Consider the following 13595-nt stretch of genomic DNA (forward strand, 5'->3'; position numbering starts at 1 on the left):
GTTTTATTTATTCTAGCTCTAGTGATTTGACAAGGTTCAGAACGAATTAGCTAGCCGCATGCATTGCTTAAGTTATGATCTTCCTGTGTTTTCAGTATTCTATCATCATCCGCTGAGTAGAGTACAGCAAACTATGCCAGGATAGTGAATCGATTAAATTTCTTTTGTTTTTAACTGCAATAAATAATCTAAGAAAAATGCTTTGGTCCAAGATGGAGACATGAGAAACATGTACTAAGAAGAATGCCATGCGTACTCCAATGGTGAACTGACAGGAACAAAAGGTACTGACATGTCTAGCTCGAACTCACAAATGCGTCTCTGTTCCGAAATGCAAAAACGGCATGCATGCTCAAATCAAGAACTCCTCCACAGAATAAGAACTGAATAATCCTCCTCTAAAAATGAATTGGTACTTGATAATTCAAGAAACAATTATGGATAATAAAAACGCGGAAGCAAAAGTTTTTCTCTTCCGTGAAACATAGTGTCGCCTCCTAAGAAACATAGTGCCGCCTCCACCTCCGACTCTTCCATAGGTCGGTTCACCCTCCTCCGGCCGGCCTCAGCTGGTGTCGGTAGGGTGAAGAAACTGATCTATGTGTGTAGTTTGTTTTAATAAAAGTAGTGCTTTCAAGATATTATGTTAGGGTTATAGTAGCTGTTTTCTTTGTGACATCCGAGTCAATCGAGTTGGCATCGTTTACAATAACTGGTCTTTGGTCTTTAGTTCAAAGAAGAGATCATCTTCCCGACATCAATGGTGGTGTTGGAAGATTTAATTTCTCTAGGTATGAGAGCATCTCCAGCCGCGTCCCCCAAAGCGTCCCCCAAAGGGATTTGGGGCGCGCCGGACAAAAAATGCGTTCCAGCCGTGTCCCCCAAAGCCCATTTTTGTCCGGCGCGCCCCGTGCCCGTCCCCGTCCCACAGGGGACGCACCGGGGACGCCGGACACAACGAAAAGCGAGGCGGGCTCCCACATGTCGGCGACTATTTGCATAAACCGTTGGTTAGCGCCTCTTTTCTCGTCGCTCCTTCCTTCCCGCGCCTCCCACCCCACCGCCGCCGCTGGATTTCCCGGCCGTTTGGGCGTCTGATCTCTGCTGAGAGCCGGCACCGTAGTCGCGACTGGGGCTCCCGCGGGTCTGCTGCCGCTGCCGCGTCGCCAGCGCGTCCCAGAACGCGCCGTCAAATTCGCCCCACCTCCGCGCACAGAAGGTGCTCGACGACTTGCCAGGTAGGTGCGATTGGCCGCTGTTTGTTGCATCGTCTGCCTCGGCGCAATTTTAACCATTGATTTTGCTTTAGCCATGGACAGCGACGATGAGATGGTTGCCCTGCTGCTGGAGGACGAGCAAGCCTTCGACGACGATCTGCGGGAGCATTTGCTGATCATCGCGTCCCTCCAGGACATGCTTCACGCTGAGGCGGAGAAGAGGAAGAGGCCGCGCCGCGGAGGATCAAGGCCGGGAAGAAGGAAGTCGAAGCCCCGGCAGAGGATGGAGGGGCATGCCATGCTGCACAACGACTACTTCGCCGACGAGGCAACACATTTTTATTCATATGCTATATTTGTTTACTTGTTTGTTGTAATTTAATTTGAAAACAATCCTCGCAAACATTTTTATTCATATGCTATATTTGATAAATGGTTCTGTGTTAAAAAGAAGTATTTTAAATGTTTGGGGGCGGCGTTTGGGGGACGCGGCTGGGGAGCGACGTCCCCTAAAGGCGGCACGAACAAAACACGTCCCCCAAACGCTCAATCCGGCGCGGTTTGGGGGACGCTTTGAGGGACGCAGCTGGAGATGCTCTGAGCATTTAGATCTTGCTTTGCTAGAATTATGTATCTTTTCTCATGCTGTCCACGAGAAGCATTATGTTTGCAATATTTTTGTCCCGACTGCTACGTTCTCGAGAATGGTGATTTGTGCCCTCACCTCTCCAACGACGTCAAGCAAGTTGTGTGTTTGCTTTTTCTTGCCATATTGTTGTTGCTATTCTTGCCGATATTGATTGACTAGTTTAATAGCTACGCGTGCATGTATCCTTGGCATTGCTGCTCGAATTAAAATTACAGGAGAAAGTAGTTGGTATTTCGTTCATTTTGATTTTTTTACATTCTAGGTTCAATTTTTGTTTCATAGTATTAATCTAAATTTTAGATTTTAGTAAACAAGAACATGGAAAATGAAAAGCTTTTGCTCATTCTATTTGATGTTATTACTTTTGGTGTAATAAATGCAATACTAATTTATCTAATTTTTTAGCATGTAGACTAAGACAGGACAGACATGTGTCTATCGTTTGATTTTTTTTCTTAATGAAACAAGAAAAGCACCAAAACCTCTAAGATTTTGTTTTTTAACTTCATTTTTTAGTAGGCGGGGACAGTCATCTGTACTATGTCTAAGACTAGCAACAATGAAAATATCATAAGTAGTATCATCGTGTTGGTAAATATCTGATGTGGCGCACCAATCATGATACCGTATCATAGCACGTAAAACTAGAAAATTTAATGACAAACACATCTGATGTACATAAATTTATATTGAGATTATGCAAAATATTAAATATGATGATACTATCTTATGATACTATGCGTTGTGAGGTCATTAACTAGTATCATGTGCATGATACTAGTGTATGATACTTTTCGCTGTGACTAGTCTAACCGGAATTTATGAATAACTACTATATTAAAGGGCAACCAACCTCTTTTTTCTTAGAATTTTGAGTTGATTTAGGAATTAACATGGTGGCTTCCCCCTCCCCTCCCTAGCAACTGTGGCGCTACAAGCCCTCCTCTTTCTCACGAGGTCTCCGGCGGTGCGGAGAAGGAGCTTGGCGCCTTTTTCTTCCCAAGGAAGGAGGATGGCAACACGGAGGGTGACGCGTCGGCGCGAATATGGAGGAGTGAACGCCGGCAGGTGCTCCTTTCCGGATGCATCTACCACCCCGATGCATTGTTGTCCCTATGGTGCCCTATCCTAGCTCACGCTGCTCCTCTACTACCAACGGCTGGTGCGCCGCCACGGCTGCTGCTGCTCACCTCCTTTCCTCCTCCTCGCCCCCTTGCAAAACCGACTCTAATCCACCCCGCTGAAAGAAACAGGGGAATTCGCCTCCATAGTTTACGGTGGGAGCTCGGCCGCCCGCTGGTACTTCTTCCTCCCACGTACTCTCTCTCTGGATCTCTGGATCTCCATCGAACAACACAGGGAGGGGCCATGTTTGTAGGGGATGAGGGGAGTTCTGATTTGGTCAGAAATCAACTACGAGCAGGTGAGGATTAAGGGTTTGTTCTATAATTTTCTTTTTTGTTTCATGTTGGTTTCAGCTGTGAGTGTTTGTACTCCGAAGTTGCTGCTGACCTGGGAGCAATAATTCAAGAAAAGCCATAAAAGATTAAAAAAATACAGAGATTTACTTTTTCCCTAACTCACTTTCTTGCCATAACTAATAAAATGCGCTTGGTTGTCTGATCTTTTGGTTGCATAGTACCTTGTGTTTCATACCAGAAGGGTAGATTTCTGCAAGAAAAAAAAGATGGACGCAACATATTGAGTTATGTCTGGTGTTTGCTGCCTCTGAATGCCCCCTTCGCTTCTGATATCCTGACCCACCGAAACTTTGAACTCATACATTTATCCGCAGATAGATATGGGGCTTCCATTGAACCTTTTGATAGCTCTGAACTCTCAAGTACATATTATGCTGTCTCCTTTTATGTTTGATCTTCTCCCTTCTGTTGCAACATGCTCATTAACTTAACAGTTATGTGGACAGTTTGTTCAGGAGCTTCAGAGCAAGTCATTTACTGGCGAAAAGTTGCAAGTGGTGGAAGACATCTCCTGTTGAGTTCGCACTCCCTCTTAGTACCACTACCAAGGCAATCAAACGGAATATATTTGGTGTGCCTCAAAGTTAAAAGGTACATTTTAGTGAACTTACCAAATTATAGTATTCAACCTTTTTAGTAACTGCTCAAATGGTCATTTTATTAATTATATGTGCGGACATTTACTTGAGATACCTTTTTTCATCACGATCTTCTGAAGAAGTGTTCAGAGCATGTGTTCTTAGATCTTCCTTACGTAATTTGCAAGGACCTTACTGAATTACTAGATTACATATGCTTGTTTTTGTTTACTGTTCAATGTATAAAATACATTCAGCCACAACATACCGCTCTACGGAAGCTCCAAGACCTGGACAGAATTCTGTGCTAAATGGTCAGTGTTTGGCTATTAGAAAATTAAATACATGTTCTTCAGAATGAATTACCCTCTATCTATTTTAGAAACCCCTTATTATGCTATTCGTTATTGTATCACTATATACCACTGTGTTGTATATAACTTTATACACTCAGAGAACTGGTGTGCAAGTTACATAATTCAGCTAGGAAGTATTGATGCTAGCTTCCAAGAAAAGGATACATATGTATTTTGTTCAGATTATGTTAATGATCTCAACGAGAGAGATGTGTTTCATGCCACTCTGATTAGACCATTTTTGACTAGAAATACACTCTGCAATATATCCTGAGCCTCTAGTTAAAAAGAATTTTATGTTTTGATCTAACAAGCAATAAATTAAACAGTGGCTTAATACATTTTTCTCAAGCACATATGAGCATAAACTCACCATGCTAGAAGTAAAAAAATTAATGATATTTCAAACCTGCCTTTTAGCTCACATTAGCATTTGAAAGGGCAATCAGATTATATTATTCATATGTGTCTGATTATATAAGAATGTTGTTGGAGGCCCGGTGTCAGCTGATAATGCTAGCTCTTATTTCCCTCGGGTTTTTTTCCAATGGGTTTGATTTGTCAGTTTGACTTTACCAGTTCTGATCTCAAATAGGTGTGCAAAAACTCACCCATATGTAACCGTGTGTTCTGCTGACTTTGTTGGTTTCACCATAAAGTAAAGATTTTACTCAGCTAGATGAACAATTGAAGTGTGTGCAGGACAAGCTAGAAGAACACCGGTCAAAGAGTAGTATGCAGACATAAGCTTACCAAATTCTCATTTTCAAGTCCCCTGAAATGGGTAGTCACTGCAATTTTTTAGGATTATAAGTCGGTTGTTAATACTTACATTTCTAAAACATGCTTCAGATGATCACACAATGTGTGTTTCTCTTTCTAGGTGATGAATTTAGATCAAGATCACTCAGGTATTTGTTCTATGTTACAAATGTTAGCTCTTCTAGGTGCCTACAAGAATAGGGCAGTATTACTATTGTCAAAATCTATGTATGCCAATTCATAGCTTAGCTTGAGCTAAAATCACTGGTAATGTTTTGTTTAAAAAGTCTTATTGCAGTACTATGGTGGCAGTTAAATAGTTGACATCCACTAAATTGCATATCCACATTTTTGTCCTGAAGTTGGCCATCAGATGTTTTCTATAACAAGAACGAAGTAGTACATATAAGATAGATCAATTCTACAACAACTTTATGTCGCTACATGCATATCAGAGAAATCGATGGTTCTGCCCAAGTATTTTCTTTCATATGAAAAATACATAATGTTTGAAGTTTCTACGCTTGAAGATATCTGGCAGCCCTTCTTGCCATAACCAGTTGTTCTATATATCTTTGCATCCACTGTACTTCTAACCTCTGCTTCCCAATTTTCTCGATCACAAAAATATGCAGTTGAACTGTAGCTTTTAGATAAAGGAGAACAATATACTGGTCTATGATAAGCATACAAAAGAAAGAGCCTTAAACAATGGTTGATGATAGCTTAGTCTTGATGCATAGTCATCGATTGGTGTCCTTGGGTACAACCAAATCTCACCATGGATATGTTTCGGTACGAATTAGAAACAGAATCTGGATACATGTTTATTTCAACTTTAGGCTCCTTACAATCAGCCGAAAAGTTACCGTGTGGAATCAGTGTTGAAATTATTGTGACACCGGTTGCAATTGCTACCGATTATTGTTCCATCACTTTTGGTTCTCCTGTTTTTCTTTGTTTTCATGTTAGCTCAATGGCATGTTCAAATTCTATCAAAGTATTTTTTTAGTCCTATGTTGTACCATTAAGAGCTCGGTTATTGTCCTCCAAAGCCATCTGGAGGAGTTCGGAGCTCAGCCCCTCTCGACCATGGACAACAAAGGTTAAAGACCTATGTGCCTTATTATCTCTAACTCTTTGTCCGTGTGCTCATCGGTAAGGTCCTCGCAACCCGACGGCTGGGTGAAGGTGAATGTGGACGACTCCTACATTGAGAAGATTGGGCCAGGAGGCATTGGCATAACTGAATACGGCTCTGTAGTGTTGTCTGCCAGTTACAACTAGATAACTGGTTTGATGTTGTAGAAATAGAAGCAACTGCCACATTGTTGGGCATCAAAAGTCTGCCCGAGTTTCGATGAACAGATCATCTTGGAAACTAATTGTGATGTTGTCGCTAATGGGCTCAGTTCTGGCACAAATAACCAAGCCCCTTGGTGTGCTGCAGGTCATGAAGCAACTATCTCTTGATGTACATCTTTCTGAGGTGCAAAATTAACAAGATCGTGAGAGAGGAAGAGCAGCGAGGCAGCAGATATCTCAGCCAAGTTAGAAATCATGAGGACATGGTGATCGTGGGGTCTGTCCTGTCAACGGTCATAGATAATGTGTCTTTTGATATATAAAGTTCTTTTTCACCTAAAAAGGCATATTTCAGTCCAGTCAAGGTAGATGGATATGATGTCACGTGTAGTGTGTTATCTTCATATTACCAGATCACACACATATACGGCTAAAGTAACCGTTTGTTTATACTTTGACAACTGGTCTCTAACACATCTTCACGTCGCCATAGTAGCTTGTGACACAACGTTTCTGTGTTTTTCAGCTCATATGGGTACGTAAACTATGGTGAGATGATCCTGGTAATATATTCACAGATTTTGTAATGAGACCAAATTCAGGTGTTTGCATCAACACCTGATTGTCCTTTCTCATTATTGAAGAACGCCTTTCAGGACACTGGCATTACTCTCTCTCTCCAATTCTTTTAAGCATGTTGCATTGACAGTTTTCCTCTTGTCACAACACATCGCATATTTTCAAATCATTAAAAATGCCCTGTAAAACTTAGAAGTTACCCCTAGCAGCAATTTTAGCTACTGGCTCCTAAATACATATTCTTGCGGGGAAGACCCTGGATATTCAGTATTGGGTCTCTCATTTCTGTCCAGATCCATGTGGACTAGAGACTTCACAACAAAATGATAAACTTTGGGGCGACTGGGCACAGGATGGTGCCTGGAGGGCAACATGGCATATAGAGGAATGACAAGCTATCAAGCTAGCATATGTGGGCGATATTAGGTTCATTTGCGAGTGATTCGGTATATACATTCATGTTATGCAGTGACTAAAGCGCATTTAATTTCCTAGCACCACCTACCTTGAAATCATTGCTTAGTTTTTTTACAACCGTGTATCTATGTTATATTATTTGGGTAACAACTGTTGTGCTTTCAGTACGAAAGTCTGAGCATCTGCTTTCTAATTTGTTTGCCTCGAAGTACCCATGAGGCCTCAATAAACATAATTTTCTTCAAGTTTTACCTTACAACAAGAACGAAGTAACAACACCCTGCTACCAAGGTATTTTCCTTGCCTTAGTTTGCAAGTTGTCCTGATGAACACACTACTATATTCGCTCAAAATGATCATCTCTAAGAGTGAATTCTCGCCCATCTGATTATATCATGAATAACATCATAGATTTTTTCATATTTCGATAGAAAATCATTATGTAAGTTATGCCATTTTTATTTGTGTAAGTAACCTGATATTTTTCTTTTTCTTTCAGTTCAGGGAAATTTTTTATGTGTTTGCCTCTAATACGGTTATACCATGATGATCTTTTAGGATTAAAGAGAATTAGCTAAACTGAAGTATGTAGATATTTTGATATATTACTAAAAACACTTCCCGTCGAGCAAAAGTGGGTCTGTATTCGGTAACAAGTACCAACTGAGATTAATCTTGCCTATATTTATAATGTGGTGATTTAGTGTACTGGATTTTTGTGTGTAGAACAAGCATGATGATTGATTTCATGATGCATATGCTTGGATGATTTTGAATGAGATGGATTCATGTGGACTGTTAGGTTCAGACTTACTGATAGACAAGTAACTTGGTCTCTTGCTCTTCACATGGTGTGTAATTACCTTCTGATCTTACATATGTGTTAACACATTGTCAGTAAAGGTGCGCCGTGGAAAATATACTGAGATGGCGACTAATCATGTCCTGCATGGTGTCTGGCTGCGTGAGCTTGAAGAACCAGTGATCCATTGGCATGGTTTGTAACAGAGTGGATAGCTCTGCCTTTGGCACACTATTCTTGCAAATTGTGTCATTTGTGTGAATTTGTCCCTTTAGATCTAATTATTCTGCAAAACAAATCATTTCAAATCAGAGGAGAGAAACAGCGAGTGTATGCTGGCGAATGTCTAACATTCCCCAATTTTTATTGTGTTCGTGGATTATAACATTTTATCTCTGAGTTGTCATTTTTGCATGTGTTTCTTTCTACAGGTAAATTATGAACCTAGGTGCTCTTTACTCTGGTCTCCATCGGGAGGTTACATGTCTCAGGGTTTTGCAAGCAGCCAACTAGGGTATATGGGGAGTAATGCATGTTTCCATCCCTGGATTCGTGAGAGATCAAAATGTTGCTACAACATCCACGAGTGTAAATTTGAAGTGTCAGAGCCTACCTTTTGGTTATGTACTGCAAGATTTTGAATTAATTACTTAGTTCTCACAGATTGATCAAAATTTTGCTACAACGAGTGTAACTTTGAGTCAGAGGGTACCTCTTGGTTATGTACTGCAAGATTTTGAATTAATGACTTAGGTCTCACAGATTCACATGGGTTCATTTTTTTAAGATAAATGTAATAGATATGGTCGCACTATTGCCTGCTACTTCTCTTATGAAAATTTCAAAACGTACAGTGCTAATGGAACCGCCGTTTTAGTTTGAGACTCCCCTTGACACAGGAGCAACTGGTTACCCTCATAGCAAGAAATAGCCATATTACTTCCAGTACTTTCTCCAATACTACTTTGCCTTATCTCATAAGTCACAACTTTGTGACATCATTGCTTGATTTCTCATGCTTGAATTGGCTATTATAGCTTGCATAAGATCCTTATCCTAAACCATTCATGTGCATGATACTGCCATTCAGATCAGGGTTTAAATTCTTCTTTAGGAGCATTGCTTTATGTCAGAACCAGGAAAGCATTTTACCTAATATAGGCCCTGACACTCTGTTCAAATTTCGGTGAACATGAACTCTTGATTTTTTTTGAAAACATGACCTTTTGTTGTACAAGTGTGAAAACTTGAACACAAACATGAATACTGGAAAGTACATGTAATATAACTGCATTATTATCTAGATAGTGTTCTCTGATAGCGCATACACTCTTGCATGTAGCCTGAGCATTGAATATTTGTAGTTGTCATTTGCACATATCTGCAGTTGCTCTAGCATCATCTTGGTCCTGCAAATTAGTCTTAGACAATCAGTTCTTGTTTTGTCTGAACTGGTGGATATCAACATGCTAAATAATGCATAAAAACTCACCACGTCAGTACATAGGCAAAATACCCCTCATCTAAAAAAAATCTAAGATTATACAGTCTTCACCAGACCATATACAAAAAAGCATACACATCGTCTTAGTAAAAGAGTACTGGCGGCACTTGTACTTCAAGGTCAGTTATCTAAACTCTACAGGCACCAAAAACTCCAAGTATTCATGTTTGTGTTCTTATGCCTAATTATGTGCGATACTACGGTCTGCTTGTGTTCTCATATAAAATTTTCCTTACGATCCATTTTTGTTCTTATGTGTGATACTATTCAACTTGCACGCTGTAATCTATGCAACTTTTTCTTATTGTATTTCCTATGATCAATGTCCGTTTGGTTCATGGTATAGTAAAGCGTATTTGCAACAATAAAATGGTTAGTTCTGAATGCAGAAGAGTAGTCTATTGATTTCTGAATGTAACACATTGCTTAATCCATGTTTCTACCACGCCTCCACATCCCTAAAATAACGAAGCTTAACATAGAAACATCCTTTATTCTTCAATTCCTGACTCGAAATTTAGCATGAAATTATCATTTATTCTTCAACTCCTGACTACCTTCAAGGCGCGGCGTGCCGCCGCGCATTTCTTTGCTAGTATATGGTATGGATTGTTAAAAAAAGAACGCAGCATTTCTCCCCTTGCTCGCAATGGAGGCGCCGCCTCTCCCCTGCCCTTCTGCCGGCCACTGTCACATATTGCCCCGCACGCCGCCGCCCACTACACACTCCGCGATACCTCCACTTCCTCGTCGCCCTCCGCCTCCTAATGCCGCACCACAACCTCATCTGTATCGCCTTTGAACCCGTCCCGAGTCAGACGCTGCCCTAATCCCCATCACCGCCCCCTCCTCTGCCATCAGACGCACCGCCGCCTCCTCACCCAGAAACCACAACCTCCAGCTGAACATTTTGTACTGCGCCTGATAAGTTCTGTTCAGGTTCATGTTTGTCTTCTTCTTGATTTAGTTTTCCTCTAGTAAAACTATGATAGTCATTGAGGAATGAGGATACCTCTGCTATGTTGTTTTGAGCATTTGTCAGGTTTAATAATTAATTTCCATAAGAGTGAGTTAGTGTGTTTTGGTCAATCAAAAAATGATTGTGAGCTGTATAAAGAGATTTTTACTTGTGTCGAAGGAGTGTTGCGGATGAAATATTTAGGAATACCTGCTCATAGTGCTAGACTAAGAAACATAGATTGGAAAAACTCGGAAGAAAAGATGGATAAGAAATTAGGTGCTTGGCAAGGTAAGTTTATGTCTTATGGTGACAAGCTAGTTTTGATTAAAGGTAGTCTTGGTAATGTGCCTTTCTGATGTCTATGTTTCCGTTGCCGAAAGGCATATAGAAAAATATGAATCTGCCTAGGAAAAGGATGTTGTGGAATGATAAGGAAAGTGATAATAAGTACCATTTAGTTAATTGGAGAGATGTGTGTCAGCCTATTGATCAAAGTAGTTTGGGAAGAGTAGATCTAAGAGTTGTGAACGTTTGTCTTTTAAGTAAATGGTTATGGAAGTTAGGGAATGAAGAAGGTTTATGGCAGAAAACGATTTTAAATGAATACTGTAAAAGAAATCCGTTAGTTTATGTTCCTCCCCCCCTCCTCGTCGTCCCCGGAGGCCGCCGCCGGTGAATCTGGGCGCAGCCGGTGATGGGGGCGGCGGGGATCCTCGCGTGGACCCCTGGTGCGGTGGATGGAGGCTCGCCTCCGCACTGGGGGATGGCCCCAGCACTTGAAGGATGATGGCGGCGCGGCCCTCTCGCCGGGCGGGTGGCGATGGCGTGGCCCTGGTTTCTGGTGGCACGGCCTCTCCTCACTTCCTCGCCGACCTCGTCGGGCGGGCGGTGATGGGGGCAGCGGCGCGGCCCCGGAACCTGGCGGCGCGGCGCGGTCCTCTCCTTCCGTCCTCGCCTCGGTATCGCCGGGCAAGCGGTGATGGGGACGGATCTCGTACTGCTCCTCCTCAAGGTCTGGGACCACGGTACCAAGGGCGGTGGCCCTGGATGGTGGGGACGGCGTCGACCTGGTGGCAGGTGGCGGGCGTCTGGTGCCGCTGACCGTGGCACCACGGTGGTGGTCTTCTCTCTCGCCGGAGGAGATCGGCTAGTTGTGTGGCTAGCCGTGGCGGATCTCGCGATCCGTCGCCTAGCTCCTGATGGCGAGGCGCAGCTGCCGGTGAAAGCCGGCCCGGACTTCGATCATGGCGGATGGTGGCGGCGTGTTCATCGTTACCTTGTTGAAGGCATTGTCTCTGCAGTCTGCGTTCTTCGCCTGGGCTGCTCCAGGGAAACCCTAGACCCGGGTCCCCCAGATCGGATGATGGCGGCGCGCAACGCCGTTCTCCCTGTTGGGGCATTGTTTTTGGAGCAGACAATGGATGGCGGTGGTGCTGATGTGGAGCTGTGTGCTTTTGCTGTGTCGGCGTCGTCGTGTCACCGCGGCATGGTGCAGTGGTGTCTCGGGACGGATGCAGTGTGATGGATTTGCGCAGGATGGTGGAGTCGTCTGGCGCCGTGGCGGCATCGATGGCAGACCTGGCATGGTCAATGCGATGATCTCTATTGAAGATGGAGTCGAGGAAGACGGCGGTAGCAACTTCTATGACGTGTGCATTGGTGTATGCTGAGAGTCTGCTTAACTAGATGTGCTTCTCATCTGCTATTGAGCGGCCTGGAAAGTCATTTGGTTTTTGGTTGATGTGAGTTGGTGAATTGTCACCCCCTTCATCCCTCCTTCATCCCTTTCTAGGTTTAGCGGGGTGGCTTTGAGTTTGATCTTTTGTATTGCTCTTGTAAGGTGTTGTGAATAATCTAATTAAAAAGCCGTGTGCATCCCTTGGATGCAGAAGCTGGGGCGATATTTCCCCCATTTCGAAAAGAAAAAGTAAAACCTGGCCAGTCTCATTTTTTCCATGGTATTTTAGATGTTAGAGAGGTGTTTTATAAGTTCTGCAGAAAAGTGGTCGGTAATGGTTTAAATACTCGTTTCTGGGAAGATCTTTCGGTTGGTGATCTTCCTTTTAAGATAAAGTTTGCTAGACTGTATAATTTAAATTTTAGCGCTGGGATTTTGCTAGCTAAAGTTTTCGGAGAGGATTGGAGTTGTGTGAGGTTTAGAAGAACTTTACAGGGGGGGGACTGCGGTTCTATGGAGAGAGTTGCAAAGTCTTTGCGATGGGGTTAGATTAACAGAACAAAAAGTAGGTGTAGGTGGTTATTAGACAAGTGAGGGATTTTTACTGTTAAATCTATGTATGCTGCTTTGAAGCTTAGTCAAGTTAGATGTCCTTATAAGAAGCTTTGGTTTAAGGTACAGCTGAAGATTAAAGTGTTTCTTTGGCTTTTATTTAAGAAAAGTATCTTGACTAGAGATGTTTTGAAGCATCGATGATGTTAAGGTAGTGGTAGATGTCTGTTTTGTAGTGAGAATGAGAGTATAAACCACCTCTTTGTTCATTGTTCCATGGCTAAGTATGCTTGGGGAGTGGTACAATGTGCTCTGAATATAAAACAGATTTCGTTTCAGTTTCAGATATGTTAGTTGGATTTTCTACTAGTATGAGAAGTTTAGTGGCAGTATAGGAGTTGCAACAATGATTTGGGCATCATGGAAAACGAGCAATACTGCTTGTTTTAGTAACATTTTTCCTTATGATCCTACTAGTATAATAGCTCAAACTGCTCACTGGAGAAAGGGTGGGCACCGATGGTGCTCAGAATCGCAGGGTGATGGGATGATGGAAGAAAGAGCAGGTCAAAAGAAAAGAAAAAAGGTTTTCTTCCCCAGGTAGAAGTTTTGGATGCTGGGTAGAGAGTAGCGGTTGCATAGTAGTAGATCTTTGCTTTAAGTTTGTTTTGGTTGTACGCTGGTAGCTTGTAAGGTTTAGGAAAAGTCTGATATGGATGTCTGTAATAAGAAGAATCTAAAACCTGATGTTTTA

The 13595-nt window shown here is 42.4% G+C and overlaps 1 long non-coding RNA gene across 1 annotated transcript; it reads left to right on the forward strand.

Moving 5' to 3' along the window:
- Positions 1 to 7805: 7805 nt before the first annotated feature.
- Positions 7806 to 8970, forward strand: LOC124688967. The gene is made up of 2 exons (XR_006998678.1): positions 7806 to 8341; positions 8578 to 8970. It is a non-coding gene; the product is annotated as an uncharacterized LOC124688967 (long non-coding RNA).
- Positions 8971 to 13595: the final 4625 nt, after the last annotated feature.

Source organism: Lolium rigidum, chromosome 2 (genome assembly GCF_022539505.1).
Source record: "Lolium rigidum isolate FL_2022 chromosome 2, APGP_CSIRO_Lrig_0.1, whole genome shotgun sequence".
Taxonomy (NCBI): domain Eukaryota; kingdom Viridiplantae; phylum Streptophyta; class Magnoliopsida; order Poales; family Poaceae; genus Lolium; species Lolium rigidum.